The sequence below is a fragment of the Lycorma delicatula genome, chromosome 4 (assembly GCF_047948215.1).
Source record: "Lycorma delicatula isolate Av1 chromosome 4, ASM4794821v1, whole genome shotgun sequence".
Classification (NCBI taxonomy): Eukaryota; Metazoa; Arthropoda; class Insecta; order Hemiptera; family Fulgoridae; genus Lycorma; species Lycorma delicatula.
This window is the reverse complement of record NC_134458.1, coordinates 102,893,421-102,917,259: the sequence shown is the minus strand read 5'-3', so window position 1 is coordinate 102,917,259 and position 23,839 is coordinate 102,893,421. Positions and strand designations below refer to the sequence as shown.

At 29.1% G+C, this 23,839-nt stretch overlaps 1 protein-coding gene across 7 annotated transcripts in view; it reads right to left on the bottom strand.

The window, feature by feature from the left end:
• The window catches only part of Rab26 (RAS oncogene family member Rab26), a 483,609-nt gene that overhangs the window by 282,171 nt on the left and 177,599 nt on the right, over positions 1–23,839 (bottom strand). The window lies entirely within an intron of this gene.

The following is a 23,839-nucleotide window of genomic DNA, read 5'->3' as shown; positions in this document are numbered from 1 at the left end:
CCGCGACGGGGAAGCTAATATATATACTAGCATCCATTATTTATTATACTGAGGTGTACATATTTCTAGTTACCTAATCTTTAGAAATTTCTCAATTAGATATGACTTTTAATTGCTTTAGTTAAATTAAACCTATTATTTGTTTGTTTTTAGAATTAAAGGAAAACAGACACAAAATTACATAAATTTCTGCTATAACTCGGCTATTTGCGAACCTATTTTAAAAATCAAAATGTCATTTTGTTCAAAATAAAAGGCTTAATATTTTCAGCAAAACATACATTTCGATAAAACTTATATTTATGGAGATATAACTGATTGAAAAATAAACATGGCCGCCATTTTGTAATCTTCAAAGGTATTTAAGTCCTGATTTTCTGCTAATTTTAAAACTTTATTACAAAGACGCTTACAAAATATTAATGTGATTCCTGTATCCGAAATTGAGATTAAATTTTTATATAAAAATAACAAAACTGTTGACAGGGGGAGAACAAGAAGAAACTGCCATTTTTCCTAACGATATTTTTTGTTTAGTTTTACAATTAGAACCTGAAAAAGTATAGCCAGCCCACTATTTTAGAAACAATCTGTATAAACATAATTTACATAGTTTTAATCAGATTTTAACTGCCAACTGATTCTTAAAGCAGATAACTAATTTTGCTTAGCTTCTATTGCAGGTTAAAACATTGTATATTACTCATACCAATCATTTTTACCGATTGACTAATATCTCAATATTTTCCTTCTTGGATTAGCGAGATAAGCTTCTACTATAAAACTTCTACTAAAAATGTTCTTAATTAGGAAAACCTAACTGCAGTACTTGATATTATACCGGGGTACTTCATGCGGCGTATAAAATTAACTACCGGTTAATTTTGCTCGCAACCGTAATTTACTGAGCGAGAATTATGACGTTTTTAAATGTTATTACTTATAAGAATATTTTTTAATATAAATAAAAGGTTTTATCTTAAAAACGTCTCATTACAACAAAAAAAACTAAAAAAAATTGAAGACGATAAACTGAAACAAAAATAGATTATTAAAAAATAATATACATCTATTTTTAATGTTTTATGATTTAGGAGTAATGCATATAATACACTGTTTTACAACAAAAGGAATACATTAATTTGTGTTAGACTATATGTCTCATTATTATAGCTGTGACATATGTAAAAGAAGTGAGTTACAAGAAACGCTAAATTTGCTTACACTAAAAGTAATGATATTCAGTACAAATGACAACGAAAAAAGAGAAGATGAAATATGTGGAACTGGATGTCGGCTGAATTTTTTAGGGAATGGAACGCTGATATATAAACGTACGTTTGCGTCAGTAAAAAAAGGCAACGGGGAGAAACCACTTCTCTCCTTAATTTTTACCGTAACTCTACAACGGGATGTTGTAATACTTAAAAGTTTCTACACCTACTTTTATAATAATTAGTATCTCATGTCACGCCACCTATTTTATTCGTAGTTATGGTACCTAAAAAACATATTTATTATTAATTTATAAAATAATATATTTATATTTCAAGAAAATTATTTAAAAAATTTACACATTAGTATTTTTAATGGGAATTAAACTTTCCCGGCGAATATATGTAGAATAGTTATATTAAAGGGGAAAGTATGGTGATCATATAAAAAATAGGGTATCGGATTTTTTACATTTTAGGGTACATTAAAAAAAAAAAAAATAATATATGTGTGTGTGTAGCATTGCTTTTAGCCTTATATCTCAGGATTGACCGATGCGATTTTCTTTAAATTTGATTGAAATATTTCTATATATGTGGCATTCATCAATGTGATTTTTTTTCAAAATTCGTTAACGGGTGGAGATATCGAGAAAAAATCGATTTCGAGTTTCTTCAGAGACATTTTAGAGAAAACTTTATCAAAGCAAATTTGTTACCTAAATGCATATATAAAAAATATTTAAAAAATGCATATATACATTTTTTGTTCTTTTGCTCGATCTCTCTTAGGTTTAAATATTCTTCAAACGTTTTTGGAAAGTTTATACTTCATATATATAGAGCTATCAAGAAATGTCTACATTTTTTTTTTTAAATTATCTATCCCGGACCTTAAAATGTAGAATTTTTTTCGAAATCTCTTTCCTTTTTAACCTTTATTGAAGAGATGTTCGATTTAGAGAAAACTTAACCTAAGCAAATTTGTTAAGCTTAACCTATGTATATAAACTTTTAGAAAAAAGTTTTTCTTAAAATTTGTTCCCAATCTTTAAAAATATGCATTCTGTTTTTGACTCTTAAGTCATTAATATTTATTATTAATAGCCGGGAAAATCATCCAATACTTTGCCAGCTTTTACATACTTAAAAATATTTTTTTTACCATTCTAATTGCAAACCCCTCTTGTTTGAATACAAAAATAAAAATTGGTTTTATCAGTTACTTTCATACGGATTTGAATACTAGATCGTGGATACCGATGTTCTTTGGTGGTTGGGTTTCAATTAACCACACATCTCAGTCTCGACCTGAGACTGTACAAGACTAACTTCACTTTCTCCCATACATATCAACCTCATTCATCCTCTGAAGTAATACCTCACTGTGATTCCCGGAGGCTAAACAGGAAAACAATAAGGTTTTATCAGTTTAAAAACGGATACTCTCTACTTCCACCGTAAATCATTTTCCATAAATCATGCTATACAACAGCCGACAATCACATGCACGATTGAGAATTACATGAAAATTTGTTGATCATATATTTGTAAATAACAGGTAAGAAAAACAATCAGGTAAAAATTATAGAATGGCGCATGTCATTTATCCAGTTTTAAGAGGCGACTATAAGAGTGTTTTATTATTAAAGAATTTCAAATGATCTTACAGAAATCGCGTTTGAATATTTTATGGAAAATTTTTGTACTTCTTTGCTTGCTTAGTAAATGTGGTTACGTAATAATATATGAACCGGTTTTTCGTGATATGCAGAAAAGTATATACAAAAAAAGGTTCTGCTAAAAAATGAGTTATGTCATTACGAACTTACAAAAAATTCTACTATAAATGTTTCTCAAATTCTCTTTGTTTCTTCATTCAACTTCATCATGTATGTTTAAATTATAATTATTTCATCAAAACGGGATCGAAGCCCTTTCTTAAAATTGAAAAAAAAAACTGTATGGAATTCCTACTAAAACTGCCGTAATTGTATTGTCTAATGTGTAATTGTAATTGTGTAATGTGTATTTTCCTATTTATTTTTCCGGAAGAGTCGTGAAACAGTATACGTAGAAGGAATACCTACTTTTACAACTTAGATTTTACTCAGAATAATACGTTCATAATGAAAACACTGTTGTATTCAGCTAAGCCGTTTTTGCTTAATACATGAATACGAAACTTAGATAATAAACAAAGTTACTTCAGAATTAGACAGTTAATATATAATGGTTTTTAAAACGGTTTTAATTAACATTTCAATTAAAAAAAAAATCCCTTTCAGCACGCCGGAAGGTGGAGGTAGATTTCACCGATGCTAAGTAGGGGTTAAAAAAAAATTTCCACCTAAAAAAACTTAACGTTTACTCAATACGACAATGGTTGCATGTGAAAAAAAAGTTTCACATGTTTAGCATACGACAAGCCCCATCTTCTTACAAGCCCAGCAATGTTTTGGTCATCCCTTGCCGTAAGGGTTGGTCATATCAAACATTGTTTCAGAAAAAAGTTTTAGGTAATGTTTACAGGAATAACGACCACTTTAAACTGTGCCACTTTTCGATACTGTGCCTATTAAGGGAGGTATGATTTTTTTGTCTTCAAAACCCTAATTTTTCCACCCCCGGCCAACGATTGGTGATATCAAAAGACTTTACTTACATAAGGTTTAGACCCTTATCCAAAGAATACTAAGAACTTTAACGGAATTCGATATTTTACTTAATTAGGCCCTTATCCAAAGAATACTAAGAACTTTAAAGGAATTCGATATTTTACTTAATAAGAAAGTTATAGCGATATTTTGTTTTTTTTTCGAAAAAGCGCCCCCCCATTTCCACCCCAAGGTTCGATTTTGGCTGTTAACGAACTCGACCGAGATTTTGGGACGAGTTATTTTTAACGAACAATCTGAAAGTGGTTGGCATAAAATTACGGCAGTTATCGTGTCCACAAGAAAGTGAAATATATATATAATGTAGTATAAACTTTTGAGCTGACGGTGGTTTTGGGGTCTGGGGCATGTGAAACTAAAAGATGTGGAAATTTTCCGTAAGTTGAATCATGGTACCCGTTACAATAGGTAGCTTTCTTATGAAATCTACCTAAAACAAAAACTAAATTTTTGAAAACGAGAACAAACAATTAAAACATTTTTACTTAAAATAAATGGAAATTGTCGAAGGAAAATAGAGGTAATAATCGACTTACCTAGCCTTTTCAGAAAGAATCTCAAAACTTATGTTTTATGTTAAAAGTCTACGTACTGAAAATTTTATGGAATATTTCATTTGAAATAAATGTTATAACTGCATATGGAGATGAAACTGAGTATCTAAACTAGGAGATGAAACTGAGTATCTAAACTAAATATGTGTGTGTGTGTGTGTGTGTGTGTGTGTGTGTGTTTGTGTGTGTGTGTGTGTGTGTGTGTGTGTGTGTGTGTGTGTGTGTGTGTGTGTGTGTGTGTGTGTGTGTGTGTGTGTGTGTGTGTATACACACATACATAAGTGGGAAGTGTAAAGGTGAAGTACAATAGAGAAACAGAGTGTAAAGTATCGCTAAGGGAATATAAATACGAAGACTATATTGACATTTCATAGAGGCCCACAGTCACAAAAGAGAAACTTAGCATCTCTTAGTTCTATATAGCACATATGTTACCAAATGAACATACAGTAATACAGTACGCGTGTGTGTGTGTGTGTCTGTGTGTATATATATATGAAATTAATAACCACCATAAATAAAATAATTAAAGCATTTTCTTTTGTAAGAAAAAAAAAAGCTAACAACAAAGTTGTAATACTTTTCTGGTAATTTATTCTTATAATTATAGTGGAAAAATAATGACGCATGAAAAACTTACCAAAAATTTATTTTTTGGGGTGTCAGTAAATTATGATAAAATTTGTAAAGTTTGTTCGACCACCACCCTTAATATTGTCGCCAAAGTATTTTTTTTTTTTTTGGAGGGGGGTTTCTAATTTTTTGTAGAAATTAAAATGATTTGATATCTTTTAAAACGAATATAAAATGACGAAAAGTCATGCAGTTCTGCGCAAGAAATTTTTATTAACATTTAGAATATGGTCGGAAAAATATATGGGATTTTAATTGTACTTAATCATTCTTGGATATTTTAATAATGCGAAGTAAGTTAAGTTGTATTTTTTTTTTTGCAAAATAATGTATTGTTAAATCTGTGCGTATGATAAGGTTATCAAACGTTATCCTGTGTTGGTATGGAGGGCTTTCAACTGTTAAGCAGCACTCCTTTAGACCGATGTAAAACACTTTATAGTAGGAGCAGTTCAGTTTATACCATCCAGGACCATTGTGTTTAAGTGATCGTGTTCTGCGTGTAGAGATCTTTTTTCTTCGGAAGACTAAATTGTGTCCAGATTTTATTCAATTTGTATAAATTAAAGTTCCACAAATACCTATGGTGCCAAATGCTTAATAAATTAAATTTATTCAATTTGTTTCGCTCTTTTCGTTGAGTCTTTGTTCATGTATGTTGTGTTAATTTTTTGATTTATAAAGTGTTTATTTTTTGTATGTGTGTATTTATATATATATATATATATATATATATATATATATATATATATATACACACACATTTGTATTTGCTAGATACAGTACACCGGGAAAATATACAGGTATCCCACGAAGAAACGGAGAAACTTTCAGGACATGTTCTACTGATGAAAATAACAAAAGTTCACATAAATATAGGTCTGAAAACGCTTTGTTTTCGAGTTACGGCTAGCGAAAGATTTCGCCCGGACTTTTCTAATAAAATCAAGCCCTACTATAATTTTTGGGACACAAATTAAGGAGTAAAATTGTTCGTTTCTTATGTAATTGGAAATTGTAAACAGGATAAAACAGGTCCCAGAACAGGTAACTAGTAGATTTTAAGATATCCGACGTAAAACACAAAATTCTATATTTTTTGACGTCACCTCTGACGTCCCAACAGAGAAGATGACCACAACAGCATTTATTGGGGTGAGGTTTGATTTTGCAAATTTTTTTTTTGTTAATATTGTTATATTTTAGTTGTTAACAAACGTTCATAAGAAAAACGTGACTTAAATTAGGCGAATCTCGAAATACTGAGGGTAACCTTGCTCTACAGCTTCATTCCCTTTACCTTTAAAGTTGAAAATTTAATGGTATCAATGCCCCTTATATAGAAGTAATCTGAAGTTTGGTTAAAATCGGTACAGTAGTTCTGGAAATTAAGATGATTAGAGAGGCCAACACCGAACACACCCACGTACATACGAAAATTAAAACAGGTTGACAGCCGCACTTGAAAATGCAACATTTCCAACGTTGCTATACTTAATTTTGCTAAAAATATCCACCAGTGCTGCCAATTTTTTTTTAAATTTCAATAAAGATTTTGTTACCTTAGGTCTAATCTTTGATACCGGTTTCACTTTCCAACTTTACTTTTTGAAATTCTCAAAAATAAAATTGAGACATCAATCTGTGTCTCATAGCAACCGTGGATAATGAGATACCAGTTGTCTTCAGAATTTTTAACATATTTATTTGAATTATAATATCTTTTACTTGCTAACAACTGATTGTATTTATTTTTAACTCTACAATTCCAGAATTGTTTGAATGCTATTTTTATTAATCGCTATACTTTTTTTAATATAAATTACTAAAAGTCACTCATTCTCTTCTGTAATATAAGATTTTATTGATAATTATAATTTGAATAGAGATTTTTAAAGTAACATTTGAATTTAATATTTTTGAGAGTATCTGATATTAAAATTTAACTAATATTTGTCAGTAAACGACTAAAATTAATTCACATTTTATACAACACTTTTCAATTGTTTATTTTGCTTTTATTTTGTGATTTTCAAAAAAAACATTCTTAAATTTCAAATTTAAAGAAAAACTTCTGTGCTACATACAAAACGAAAATATACAGAATTTTATCTTTAAAATAATATGTAATTTGATAGAAAAAAAAATTAAACATAAACAGTAATGTTGCATCATAAGTGTGAGATTACACAGAGACATCATTTAATGTCTCATAGCAGTATTGGATTGTGAAACTGAAATATCAAATGATACAGACATCATTTGAGGTCTCATGGCAGTCAACCTTTAACATCTGGAAAATTTCCATCCGGCTTTTTAGGTTCCTTAGGTGTCAAAACGTCAAGATCAGGTGAGAACCGCATATGCCCAAATTGGACCGATTACAATACTTTCCCTGCTAGAACTATAGTTCTGCTATATCGCAATCTAAACGGGAAAGTAAAAATCACTGAATCCATCCTGAAGATATCAGATTAAACGTATAAACAAAAAGATTAGGCTTATTATCCCCAAATCCTGAATGTAATTGCAAATACATAACTAAATAAGATATTAATGTAACGGAATCAATTAGTTTGACTTTTAAACGACTAAAAAGAAGTTTTTTCCTCCACCCTTTTAAGGGTTTTGAATAAGACTATCATCGGAAATATCTTTACTTAAAGGGCATTAAATTATGTGAAAGATTTGCCTATCTTTTGAGCAAAATTTTGAGATATGAGACTAAAAGGACTTTCTTGTCCTGTTGACAGATTGACTAAAATTAAATGGCATCAATACTCTAAAATCATTTTGCCAAATTTCATTCAAATCGGTCTACCCAGTCTGGAGATATGAACCAAAAAACACGCCAACATTCATACACGATTTCTTTCGGAATTTTTCAACGCTAAAATTGTGTTTTATTTGGTTAGACAAAACTCTTACACAGCCGGCAAAGTAAAAGTTGATAATAACAATAAAATTACTGTGATAAACATAAAATTGTATAGATACATCAACAATAAACTAATTATAAGATTAACCATCTCATATTTTAAGAAAATGATTATTTTTGTAATAATTTAAATTATTTATGAATCAAGATCGCTGTTGGGTTGGATCGACTATTATCCATTTTTATTAATATATTAATTTATAATTAATTTCTATTTTTATTAATTTATAATTTGATAATATTAGGATTTGCAGCGCTGAACATTTTCAGTGAGTTCAAGGTCAAGTACAACAATCAACAGCGTATATTTACTTCAGTTCCAAACGTAAACGGAATGGACTTTAGTCATCGGCAGTCTCGGATGTTTACTATTATCTTAAAATAGATTACTTACTATAGTGTAAAGATAAAATGACAAATTAATACCAAAAATTACAAGACAAAAACACTTATCGTTGTTAACAGTTATATCTGCAATATAACAAAATATTGTAGTTTTTTCTTTGTTAAGAACTGACCCGGCTAAGTTTTATAAATCTTAACCATTAGTTAGGATTCAGCTCGCTCTGCACATTCTCATGAGATACTGCAGAGACAGATAACGTTTTAAAAGTTCATTAATGTTATCCGGCAGACTCTAGGTGAATTACTTTTATATTCTCTGTTATTTATTTTCTACAAAGGATAGCTAATTATCTTCCTTAACCTTATTAACACTAAGACATTTTATAAACTTATTATAAGAAGAAAAAATAGAAAACCAAAACGAAAGAGGGAAAAAATAAATATCCTTCAAATTCATTTTAAATTGAATTAAAAAGAGAACACCGATAAACATAATTTTTGTTTCCTAACATGCGATAAATGATTTTAATCTGTTTTTTGATGCTGAAAACGAATATGAACAGAATCTTTCTATTACCCACCATTTTTGAAAATTCTTTAAATTTTAATGAAAGGATTTTTTTTCATTTTTCAACGTATAGTTAGCATTTTTAGCTCCTGTATTGTATTTTGTTAGCTCATCTTTTATTGTTTAACGTTGTTTACATAATTTGTAAGCTTCAGATAAACAATACTAGACAAAGAATTAAATGATACTACTACAGCACATCTAATACTGAAGAGTGAACCTTCATGAACAAGATTAATCATGTCTGTGCAGGTCAACTGTAGCTGAAAACACAGCTGTGTTGTTTGTATTTAGTACTGGATTTAGGAATGAATTAATTTTGTTCATTCTTATTGCTGTCTTTAAGTTTGTTAACAGGTGCAGTGTCATAATGCCTCGAAATTGTGTAAATGATATGGATGTCTTTTGTTATGTATGTGGTGAGTTTACCGTAAAATCAAATAGAAAAAACATCACACCTTTAATTAAAAAAGCATATCGTTTGTACTGTCAGTGTAAAATTGATGATCAGGATAAGACATTATAGTATGCACTAATTTTTCTGTATATTTAAGAGGATGGCTGAAAGGAAGGCTTTGCCATTTGGTGTACCTATAGTTTAGCGTGAACCAAAGGATCATGTAACCGACTGTTAGTTTTGTTTAACAAGTGTGGCTGGAATTTCTAAAAAATCTAAACATATTGTAAAATATCCTTCATTGCAATCTGCAAATGAAGCCTATACCTCACAGTGAAATTATTCCAGTTCCTGAGCCACCTGTGAATGTTTTGAAAGCAGCGATGAAGAATCGGCAGTACTGAAGAAGGCAACAATGAATTTGATTTAGAATTATCTTCCAATCCACATCTTATATCACAAGGTGAATTAAATGACTTTGTTAGGGATTTAATTTTATCAAAAAATCAAGTTGAACTATTAGGATCAAGACTGCAAGGTTGGAATTTACTTCAAAAAAATACAAACATTTCGGGCTTTCGAAGCTGACAAAAAGAACTTTCTCAGTACTTATTGATGAAAATAATTTGGTTTATTGCACAAATACTGATGAGCTTATGTTGCAAAGTTCATAAAGCTGAGGACTGGCGCCTTTACATAGATTCGTCCAAGTATAGTTTAAAAGTGGTTCTACTACTCAAATATCCTTCGAAACCAATCGATTATGGTAATTAATTGAAAGAGATATACGATGTGAAAGACGTTCTTGAAAAAATAAATTATAAAAAACATAGCTGGAACATATGTGGTGATTTGAAAGTTATAGCTATTTGGTTACGTATGCAGTTAGGCTATACTAAGTACATGTGTTTTCTTTGCGAATGGGACAGCCAAGCTAAGGATAAACATTATGTTACCAAAGAGTGGAAGAAACAAGACAACTTAACTCCAAATGGGAAAAATATCATTCATGAGCCCTTAGTTGAACCCAAAAAAATGTTTACTCCCTCTCCATATCAAGCTAGGACTAATGAAAAATTCTGTAAAAGCAATGAAGAAATGTTTTGTTTAAAACATTTATGTGTTTATTACCCATTTAAAAAAGTTATTTTACGCTAAATTTTCGGCCACAATCTTTTATCTCGAAAATGAGTAAAAATATAATTCAGGGACGAATTTTTTCAATTTTCAGCTCAGATTTCATATAAAACCATAAAATTTACCCCTTAATTTGGATGTCAAATTCAAAATTTGGATTCTTTAAACTCCAGCTACGTTTAACCGAAGACGAAGAAATTAGGACGAAATCTTTCGCCAGCCGATATTCGCTAACGAAGCGTTTCCGAACTTAGGTTCTTATATGAACTTTCTTTTTTATTTTCGCCAGTAGAACTTGCTTTGAAAGCCTGTTCCATTCTTTGAGAATCAGTTTTATATATATATATATATATATATATATATATATATATATATATATATATATATATATATATATATATAAAAATTCCTATAATAAACAAGAGACAATGTTTACAAAGAACTATTTCTTGATAGAATGTATAAATTAATTTGTTAGTTTACAACAGCTTTTTAGAAGAGAAGCTTCTAGAATAAGAGAGCATAGTCCCGTTGCTTCCTTTAAGAGTAATAATGTTCATAGCTCACACGCTATTACTAGACATTTATAATGTTATACACGTAGTTCTGCGTGAAGTTATCACTTGTAGAACAGAATACCTCTTTAATTTTAATAGGCTTGGCATGATGTTTCTGCGACAGTACACGTTTGGATCGGTGACGAAGGCGACAGGAAAACTACTTTCTTAGTAAGTCTGACATTAGATACTTGTTATCTTATGAATAACTGCTAATTTTAAAACTGATCTATAACTAGTATCGGGTCGCCTAAAACCATTTTGATTATGAAACCTAACATACAATACAAGCAAGAAAAAAACACCCATTCCATCTTCAATTCCTTTTAGTTAGGTATACATCGTCTTATGACAATCATAGGTTTATTGTATTAAAATAGTCCCGTTAAAAATTTTACCATAATATTGAAACGTTATATACAAATTATACATATATATATAAACGTACACATAGAAACTGGAGGACCAGAACTGCATTATTATTATTATTATTATTATTATTATTATTATTATTATTATTATTATTATGCATGTCAAAAGAAGGTACATCGATATTTGATCTCGTTACTAAACATATTTGATATATTTTATCATCTATCATCTTCTATGTAGTTATAAATATAACTCCGACCAAGTATTGATTATGTCACAAGATATTTGAAGTGTATTACTATAGTTCACAAGTATGAAACGATAATATAGGGCGATCGTTGATCATTGTATTTCCTCACAATTCAATTTGTAACCTTATGTTAAGTGTGTGTAGAAAAGATCATTCACATTTCGAAAACACGTTCTACTCAAGGACCGCCCAAAAAAAATTTACGTAAATATAGAACTAGAACATAAAATATAGAACTAGAACATAAGAACACCTTTACCTAAAATGACACTCAGATTTTAGAAAATCCATTTTTCAAATATTTTGTAATATTTAGAAAAATAAAGATTTATAAGAAGCAATTTTATTTTCAACAAAATTAAATTATTTTAAGCTGCCAAAGTATCCCGGCTTTGGCGGTCAAAAAGTAGTACTGCTAAATAAACAATTCTAGAAATTGTAAAAAAAGAGTTTTCATAAAAGTAGTAAAATAAAATAAAAGTCAATGGGTTCTTGAAATTTTTTCCTATTAAAAAGACTTTTAATAAAGCTAATATTCACAAAGATTACTATTATAAACGTTGAAATCGAACAAATTAAAAAAAAAAAAGCTTTTCTCTTAAAAGTATCAAGGGGGCAATTTTATTTGTTACATTTCAAAGTAAGATTTAAGCATCAAACTTTCCAAATTTCGAATAAGAAATTTTCTATTTTAAGTGGTTTCTTACTCTGTTGGGAAAATTTTAGGAAAAATATATTTATAAAGAAGTGGTCCCTAACAAAGAAAAAAAATTAAAAGAACTGTTTAGAGATACTGAAAAAATAAATTTTATGATAATGAAAAAATATGATGTGGACTGATCACATGACTTCCTTGTAAGCCTATTAAATTGCATATACACTTTTTTTGCTGCACTTCATTTAAACTTATTTCATTTGAGAGTGAGATACGATCCCCCAATCCTTGTGGACAGTTACATCAATTGCTGAAATATTAATTTCTTTTAACATCTAATATTTATACAATTATTAATTCAACAATCTTAAATGAAATATTACAATACAGTAAAAATTCCTTTATTACTCGTATTACTAAATCAGTATTATTATACGTATCTTCGTAAGTTGCTGATTAACAAAGTTTCAGATTTCTGGTGTGTCGTATAAATAAAAGTTTATATTAATTAAACCATTACGTTTAGTGTACTCCTGTATACTGGTTACAAATGTTAATTTCGACCTTACGGTGTAAAATATTCAATTTTTATTACTGGATTATTTGGTGACTAATCAAAAATGAAAAACAACACACATGTAGAAAATGAAAGATAACATGAAGAAATTTCTCAAAAAACAAGAACATGAATATGAAGGGTAAGAAGATGTTAAGAACGAGGGAAGAATAAAAAAATTAATAGAAGATGATGGAATATAAAAAGGAAGAAAACGCGTTAAGACTAAGGAAAGAAAAAAAAATGAAAGACAGGATGATGAATATAAAGAGAGAATTTTAAAATTAGAGTATATGTACACAAATTAAGATCAGAATTATATCAAACCAAACAGCGATTAAATGATTGGTTAAATAAACGAAATGATAATCAACTCCGACTTAGGGAGAATATTGTCTGACAATATCAGAGGAGTAATAAACTAAAAGGTAAGCATTTTTAGCAATTTATTAAAGATCCGACATGTATGCCTCAGTGTATATGTTGTTCTTGTGAGGGTTTATTTTTCAATCATTAAATTTAATGTAGATAAAATTAAACAGAAATAAATTCCAGAATAATTAAATAAAATTAAACTAGAAAATTAAAAAATAATACGATTCTAACATATCATTTTCAATTAATATTAAATAATCAGATGTTTTACCAAATGTATTACATATACACAAGTAATAATGCCTATTAAATTTCAGATACACATTATTAAAAGTACATAAAATTTTATTTCACTAATAACTTTTCTTTTTTTTTTCATTGAATTATTATTTATTGCAAAACGTTTTTTTACAATCAAGGGTAAATAATTATTAAATCAGTATATTTAAATTAAAAAAAGTTTAAAAAAGTTAATAAATTCGAATCTATGTACCTTCCCTTTACGATTCAAATATTTCATTAATTAAAATTTTAATTTTAATTGCAATCAAAAAGGAAGGTGCACAACTAGATGTTATGACAGTGCTAAATCCAAAATTTCAACATCCTACGGCTAATCGTTTTTGAGTTATGCGAGATACATACGTCAACGCCGAAATTAAGTCAAAAGGATTTGGGAAGGTCAAAATGGATATTTCCGTTGAAATCTGAAAACCGAAATATTTCGCGATCAAAATACTTCCTTTACTTCGTATAAGGAAGTAAAAATTGCTTTTCATTTTGGGTCTAGAATATAGTGTAGGTGCTAAAGCTAGTTTAATTTTAATAGTCCTTTAGGTGTAGAAAAATAATTTTTTTTTAATAATAAAAATTAAAAAGCCAAAAAACAAGACACGCGCGCTCGCGCGCGCACGCACACACACACATGTGCTGTTAAAAGTAAAATATATATAAACCGTATGATAATTTCTGATGCTTGCCGATTATTTGGTTTTCACGTGTTTTACGTATAAAAATTTAACTATAAGCAATCTTACATTCATAACAAAACGTAATTTTACATTTTTTTATAGATAAAAATAGAATCACCGAAAATCTTTAAACGAATCTGTACTACTTTTAACGTTTTAGCTATATTTTTTTGAATTTATTGTAAAATTGATTATAATTTGACTTCAATTTTACCTAAAAAAAATATATAAGTAAAATCAGCATAATCAGAAAAAATTTCATTTTTTTCTTTGTATTAATATTTGTTTTTTAATTACAACAAATTCGTATCTCATAACGGAGCAAGGTATTTTTATAACAATTTGTTCCTTTACAGAGTGATTCACGAAGAGGGTAACAAATTTTAAGGGCATGTTCTACTGATGAATATAAAGAAGAAAATTTATTATAAACACAGGTAAGGCGACGCTTCGTTAGACTGTGTCGGCTGGCGAATTATTTCGCCCTGATTTCTGCGCCTTCAGTAAAGTTAAACCACACTGTAAAATAAATTGTTTTCTAATGATGTGGTGTTTTATTTCAATTTTCTTTTTTTTTTAATTTTGATTGTCTATTTTTCTAAAATATTAATTCTTTTGTTTTGTAATAGTGAAAATTTTGTTTCGTTTAATACCTAGTTAAAATCGGCCATATTTGGAATATGGCTTCGGAATTCATACGTTTTTATTTAGTTTTTGTGGACTAAATTCATATCATTTTATAAGAATCAAATTCTCTACAACTATTATTTGAAACTTTTACATGTTTTTAGCCAGTTAACAAAGTTATTTTACGTCAAACATAAAATAGTGTGTTTTTTCGACCCCAATATTCTACCCCAAATTTCTCGAAAAAGTAATGTTCTAGAACCTATTTCTTTTTTTCAATTTTTCAGGTAAAATTTCACATAAAACCACTAAATTTATTCCTTAATTTAGGTTCCAAGAGTAAGTCTTGCTTAACTTTAACGAAGGCGCAGAAATTAGGGCGAAATGTTATGACAGCCGACACTCGTTAACGTAGCGTTTCCTTCCCTACATTTTAATTTTTTTATTTTATCCAGTAGAACATGTCTTGAAAGTTTATTACATACTTCGTGAATCATCGTTTATATTAAAGTATCATTCGTTACAGTTAAAATAAATATGAAAGTTTCATGTTCATATGAAATTACAGCCATATTAATTTTTAGATCACATTAATATTTCTGAATCTAAATTTATTGTTTTAGTAAAAATAATCTTTGTTATATTAGTTTTGTTTTTTGGGTGGGGTTTCCTAACGGGTACGTGAGGTGAATGCTCTTTGATTTTTTTTCAAGTGCATCCTATCTTTGTCTTCCTTGATGTAAGAATTATTTTTTACAACGTAGGTAATTAGCATAAATTACGTTTTATTTACGTTTTGTTTCTATTTTTTAATCTTTTTTCTAAAAACACTAATATACGTACTCGTTTAAAACATGTTTTCAACTAATACATTTTATTACTGTTTGAATTTTAATTTATTTAATTAAATTTTTATAAATATTTCTTCTTCTACTCATGATGAATATTTAACAATCAAAACCGCCGTTTAGTTTTTAGATTTGAAGTAAAACTTCTAGAAACAGTTAATAGCCGTTTTTACTTGTTTTCCGATTTATTTCAATAACCATTCAGTATACCTCTCTAAAAATGTTTTTTTGAAGGGGCTAATACACCAGCAATTTTTAAAAATGTACTGTTGAACGAATGCTTGTTAATCCATGCTTAACACCACATAATTTAGAAAAACTAAAACAGTCTTTTAATATTTAGTATAACTTTTTTATTACTCATAATTTCAAACAAGGTTTTAACAGAAAGTTTAATTTGCTGAACTTTTATAATTATGCAATGGATTTTATTTAATATTTAATTATAATTATTGAGGTGGATGTAGCTTTTGTACTACTACGTAACTTTGTTACCGTTCTTGACACCACAATGATTAAACGTTCCAACTCTGAATCATTTTCACTTACAAAATACTATTTCCTAATGCGATTATGCATCCGTTTCTAAACTATTCAGTACAAGAGTTAGCTTTTGTTAGTTAACTTTAAAAAGTTAGCTAACTTTTGTTGGCTAAAATTAATTAAATTAAATCTGCTACAATTATTACTATTATTTTATTACTTGATTTAATAATTTCTGAAATATGTGAAATTTTAAAACTGATTACATTACTCGAATACATTGTTCAGTGTAAAAACAAATTGTACGATTAATCTTTATTTAAATATTTGTAAACTATTAAAAAAACCCGTTAAAACTATTAAAAAAGACTACAGATTTTGAGAATTTTAAATTTATTTTTGAGAATTTTAAATTTATTTTTGAGAATTTTAAATTTATTAAATAATAAATCATTAACGAATAAACTCCTAAGTAATTAACATGAAAACTGGACTGCATAACATAATTTTCTAGTGGTACGTTTAGCACGATCCCAGTGAGAAATCTGTAAAATTTCCATAGTAAATGTCTTTAAGTCGATAGTGCATAGCAGTAAAGAAAACTGTGTCGCATTATAGATCGCAGAAGAAAGCGGAAATATTATGACCCGTTAAGAGTTACACTGATATGGAAAAGGATGGAGAAAGTGAGATTACGGATAACGTAAGGAATGAGAACGTAATGAACACGATTAAAGAAGAAAAGGCACTTATGCGAGAAGTATATAAAAGAAAACGAAACCGGTTAGGACATGCAGTAATAGGACATACAGGAAGCGGAATCTTGACAAATGCACTGGAAGGATCGACAGAAGAATGAAATTAATAAATGAGTTGAAGAGTGGGAACTACTAAGAGACGAAGGAGAAGGTTTGACACAGATGGTCATACCGAGGGCAGGGGGTCGTAAGGGACCTCCTGCCGCTAGGCAGAACACCGAATGATTATGATGAACAGTTAGGTCTACACCTATAATTCGGTGATTTAACCAGAATCATTACCTAAATGTATACCTTCTTTAAACGTTATCGATATCATCAGCATTGTATTTTTTTATTAAATGCATACGGTGAGGTAAAGATCAATTCCACTCGCATGCATATTTAAATTCAATAACATGGATAGTACGGTTATACAGTTGGTAAGTAAGATGATATAATTATTGTTCAGTTCATTTTTGTATCTGTACCGAGAATAATAGCATTTAGGCAAACAGGACGAGTTTTTTTTTTTTTACTTCAGTGTCGGTGGTGCAGTAATAAAGACTACTGTTGTCCGTGAATAATTCTACGGAAGCTATCATAATTCTTCATTTCTGACCCGTCAACCTTTGGGCAAGAACATAAAATACAAAAATACGATGCACATGCTTCATGATCAGATAGGTCCAGAATTAGTTGCACTTTAGTAAAAAAAAACAACTTGTTATCAAAACTTCAGTAAAAAGTCAACCGTAACGGCGGTTTTCAAGTTGAAAATACCGAAAACACATTTAACAATTCTGAAGCAACAGAAGTTTACGTAATATCTACGAATATTTATGCACTTTTTAAAGATGATGTTAATAAAGGAGTGAATTTTGTGAGTAATTCGGTTTCTAGCTCAATGATACGGCGTGATGGAGAATGTTTCAAATCTGATGGCCTAATAAATCGTAATAGTTGTGTTTACTGGTCAGATAAAAATCCTTGTATAATTACGGAGAAAGAACTAATATAGCAGAAATTTATGTTTTTTGGGTGAGATCACAAAATATTGATTTTGGGACCTTATTTCTTCGACAGAGATTTAACAGGTGATTCATATCTTGATGTATTACGAATTATTATTACTCTCGAGTTGTTTAATAATGCCAAGTTTGACATCGAACGTCTCTATGGTCGGTAGGAAGATTTCTATCTTTTGCTGAGACTTCCTCAAGTTAAGAGTACGTCAATCAAACCTTTCCTAGACGGGCAGTGTAAAGACGAAATATCGAATGGCTATGTTATTGTTAATGTTATTTGAGTCTTTGAGATTTTGTGCACTAGAGAATTGTCAAAAATACGTACTTTCTTAAAATCGAAATGATTTGAACCGCCTCAAGATGGTGATTTAAAACTCAATTCATTTTATAATAAATTGGGAACAAATATTTATTAGAAATAATGTGTAATTCAGTGGCTAAATGCTTCCACGAATGCATAAGGGCAGAAAACATTTTTTTCTGATTTTATTATACATGTAATAAAAATAATCTTGCGCATTTTCGAATTTTCGTTAATTTAATTTATTTTAATATTTTAGTATTTTAAGAAACGTCAACTTTCAACTTGCAGAATCATAACGAACCACGTTTCTAACTTGCCCCGTACAAATGTTTTCGTCCCTGAATTGAGCGTAACTCAAGAACGACTCAATCAATCTTTATCGAATTCTCACATGCACAACTTCAGAAACATTACTATAGCATATCTAAATTTAAATGAAATTGATGTCGTAGTTTTAGAGATCTTCGAGCCACAAAATTTTGTTCAAATATATATATATATATATATATATATATATATATAAAATATATTTGGTATTAATACCACTATATATATTGGTATTTCGTACTCCTCATACTTCAACATCTAAAAAAAATTCAATTTCACCCCTCAATCGCACCATGCGATCAAAAGTAATAAAAAAAAGCGACTTCAAGAGAAAAAAATACATAATCTAGATGATATCGCACGCTTAAATGTGTGAATGGTACACTTAATGAAAAACAGTCGCAGAATCGATTTATTACAGTTACTGCTGATTGGTAACAACTATCATTATCAAATTAGTAACCAGCTTACGTACGTATAATGGAGACAAAATAATTAACTTGAATAAATTAAGCGAGTAATTTTATTACATTGTACATTTCTTGTTTACCGAGTTATCAGCTAAAATGGAAGTTAATATACATTATTTAAGCGAGCGTGTAACACTATGTTACCGTACTTTGTTTATAAAAAAAAATATCAGTTTACTTAGAAATTAACTTATTTTTATTCATACATTATCTAAGTCAGATTGAAGCAGATATAGAACCACGTAATGATCGTTACATGGTTGATAGGATAATACAATAACAATACCCACGTAACTCGCAAGCTAAATAAACCTTACAAATAGAGATGAGGGAACATAATCTGTATACATCTAAAGATATGAATTGGACATCGTTATATCTATCATACTGCCCCACGATGTTTTTTTATACGATAGTATAAAATAGTGTGACATTGCATATTCAACTGATAAGTTAAACAAACATCGGCACGAATCCTAATTTTAATATTAATAACAAGAAATCCAAAATATAAATAAATATAATTGGTAAATCTTACTTTATAAATAGTACAATTGAAAATTAATTGTTGAATAACGACAGGGTTCAATATTTAATCGCCTTTGGGAATTTAAAATTTTAAAAAAATCGTTTCGTGAAAATTTTCAATCGTAAAACCATTAAATAATTATAAATTTTTTTAAATTTATTCATGGGTGAGGATGTCTTTTTGTTTGATTTAAGACTCACGTTATCTTTTATCTTTCTAGTGATAATTTTTATTTATCCTACCGAAGAAGTAAGTCGTGGATAGTATAAACTAAGGCTTGAATAGTGCAGATGTTTTCCGACGAAATGTTCGCTAACTATTCGGATTGCCTAAAACAAAAAAGTTAGTTTCTCTTGATGATATCGCCACAAAAGCTTGAAGCTTGTGCATGGTATATGGAAATGGAATTTTGCAACGTATGAAATGACATACCTGATCGGGATTAGAACCTGGGGCTCCTGGATGAATGGATGAGACGCTACACTCCCCGCTACGGAGATCGACATGTTTTATTGTACTCTATAAGAACTGTTTATTTATCAACTAATATTTATTATTTCTTTTTTTTCCATTATGTCGTATTGCATATTATTACCGTACATCTAATAATGATTGATGAAAATTAGTATACGCGTTCTTCTTACGGTTGTAAGCGCACATTAAGAAAGAATTTTTTGAAGTTTCGAGTTAAAAGCATTAAAATGGAGTAACGATGAAATTTAATTTTTTTTTAATTTCTCTAAAGAATGAAGATCAACTTGATTTTTGGTGAATGATTTGGGTGATTTTTTTTGGTTCATGTAAGAAAAAAAAAACTATTTCAAATTTTTTTGAAATTCAACCTTGAAAAGGGTGAAGAAAAGTAAAAAAAAAATGAGATCTAAAAATTCTTTTCGGGTTGTTTTAATTTTAAGTGGTAAAAAACAATGTTTTTTACATTTTTGAGTTATGCTATCACTATTGAATCAATTTTTATGAGATCTGGTGGCAATTAATGTTTGTAATTCTGATTACGTAATTTGCGAGCGAAGCCGCGACGGTAAATCTAAAAACCAATTATGGGTCTTGTACTGACTAAACTGTTGCTTGGAAGAAATTATAATGCACTGATAGTTTTTATAAATTGAAAAGACTTTAATATTTATTTATCATTATTCTCACAATCATGAGTCTAATGAACACAGGAAGGGTCCAAGGAGGTAGAGCCACAAACATTTATACATACATTATATATATATATATATAATGTATTTATATACACACATGTATACGGACACTCCAATTTAAGTGGTATTTTCTTACTCTTGATACCTCAAAACGTAAAGAAAATTCATTTTCATCCCTCCCCCACTTCCAACTTCGACTGAAAGTAGTACCATACTTTTCTTCGAAAAGTCTGTAAAAAAAAAGCTGGCAAAGGGCTTACAAAATGTTCTGGTGAACTCGGACAACTCTGGTTACAGCGAGCTTCACCCTCAACAAATTATTACTTAGAGCAAATTAAGCAGAACATTTAAACATAAAAAAATGCATTGCAATGCAGATTTATATAAAAACCTTATTCTACTATTTGAGCAAAATTCTGATATATCGGACCCATCGTAATTTGTTACATCTACCCTATCGGTTAATTGTAAACAAAATTAAATAGAATTTAATGACTTCAGAAGTCATCGTAATAAATTTCATAAAAATAGGGTTAACCCAGTCTGAAAATATCAAGCAAAACAATACCGGCCAAAAGAAATCAGAAAATTAGGCTTATTGTCCCTCACCGCTAATGAAATTTCCAAATACACAACCAAAGTAACATTTTAATCTAACGAAATCAAATAATCGATACATGATTTTCACTCTTGAGTCCAGAAAAAACGAAAAAATTAAAGGGTTTTTTGTCACCGCTCTTTTACGAATACCATCGAACACCATTAGAAAGTATCTCAGCTATCTGACAGTCATTAAATTATGCGAAACCATTTCTACTTTCTGAATAAAAATGCTATATACAAGACCGACAAGATTATACTTCCCTGCCAGCTCGATCGATTGTGACCAAAATTAAATGGCTACAACTTCCCATATAACAGAAACCACAGTACGATAAAGCACCAGCCCATCTCAAAATATCAAGCAAAAAATAAGCCAAAATACAAACGTACGAACAGATGGTATGGCTATTATCGAATTTCGACCTTTTCAGACCGATAAAATTTGACCTAGAAACGTTATCTGAAAATACGTAAAAACGAACCATACATACATCATTCCGGAATTTTTCGATGACAAATAGTGATTTTCTTTTCTTTTTTTTAAATAGTTGTCATAAAACGTCAAGGTCTGGAAAGATTCTACCCGATTAGCTTATTTTTCTTTACATAGAAACTCAGTAGCTATACAATATAACTAGATAGCCGGGAAAGTAAAATGTTATCAAATTTGATTGAAAACCTCTTTAAGTTATTAATTCAATTAAAAATAGCAAAAAGTTAAATCAAAAAATGGTTATAAATGTAGTTAGTTTTGTTGAAAAATAATGGTCTTTTTAACTGTGGTAGAAAAATGTTCGTTATTTTCATCGAAACCGTCAGTGGAACATAAAAACTAAAATAATAAATATAAATGAAACGGTATAGAAATTGTTTGCCCTTCGATCACATTGTATGTAGTTTTAAGAGAAGAGTTTTTTAATATGTAATAAACGATTTACGTAATTCAGATGTAAAAAAAAAAACTGAATCAGGTAATGATGCAGAATGTGAAGTTACACATATATTCTGCAAAATCGCGATGTTATTACCGATTTTCAGTATTAAAAGGCTCTTTAGTTTACAGTACCTTTGGCTGATTAAAACAACAAAACCACTTATAATTTGCCGACTTTTAGAAGAAAATTACGGTATTACTTAAAAAATTAATTAAAATTACGGTCGTATGATTGTAGCTGGGGGGATGAAAATGAATTTTCTTTGTTTTTGAGATATGAGGATACGAAAATAAAATTCACAAATTGTGGTCTCCTTATATATATATATATAATATAGAGGCCTTTAGAGATTTTCGAGTCACAAAATTTTTTTACAACTACTCGATCAATTTCATTGAAATTTAGATATGCTGTACTAGAGTACTTGAAGTTGTACATGGGAAGATTGGTCGAGTCGTTCTTGAGTTATGCTTAATTTAAGGTCGAAAAGATTAAGGCGGGGAAAGTTAGAAGCGTGGTTCGTTATGATGCAAGTTGGAACGTTGACGTTTTTTTACCTGCGGTATCTATAGTAATATTAAACCAAATTAACGAAAAGTCTGCCTTCTTGCGCAGAACTGTGCCAGAGAATTTTTATTGCCCATTTAATAATCTTTTTAATTAATATAACATTTTCTTCAATTGTAATTTAGAACAGACCGTACACAATTTGCGAAGCTTAATTTTTTTAATTAACGAAGAAAAAATAAAGACCTAAAACTAAGAAAGATTGATTAATTTTTCTTGTCAACGCCGTTCTCGATACCAACACAACCGAGTAGAAGGCCGTATACTATTTCTCACTTAATTTATCTTTCCTACGTTTATACCCGGCATTATCACATCCTATTAATAAAATTAAACAAATACGATTCGTGTACAATAAGCCGGGAATTGGATTAAAATAATAAATTAATACTGAAATAAATCAATAAAAAATATTTTTTTTTATCTATTTCGATTATTAAATTTTCATTATACAGAATACTTCTTTCTGGTGATCCCATTGAAACTTTTTCCTGAATAACTTCAGCAATCGATATATTTAACGAATAGTTAATTAAAAATAAAACGATAAGAACTCTTTTCATTGAATAATATTGGATTCTTGCAAAATAATGATATACGGCTATTAGTCTATAAAACTATTAATGTTTAATATTCAAAGTATTTTCAAACGAAAATTTTAGATTGAAGGAAAGCTTAAGTTAATAAGAAAATAACATACACATATTTATAAAGGATACTTAGCTCACGCTCGGTAACCAACAGTAGTTTTTTTCACTCTTTTGTTGTTTTAAATTTTTTTTAACTAATGAATTTAATAATAAATAGCATTCAATTGCTTATTTCTTTCTTTACGTGATTTAATATTTTATTACTATTATTTTATTTTTATTTTTTAAAGTACAACTTTTAATTATTTTTCATCTAGATTATCAATTTTTAAAATTTAACTGGAAAGTTACTAAGGAAAAAGTGTATGTTGATTATTTTTTTATCAGTATAGCTATACACTTTTGTGTTACTAATATAATAACAC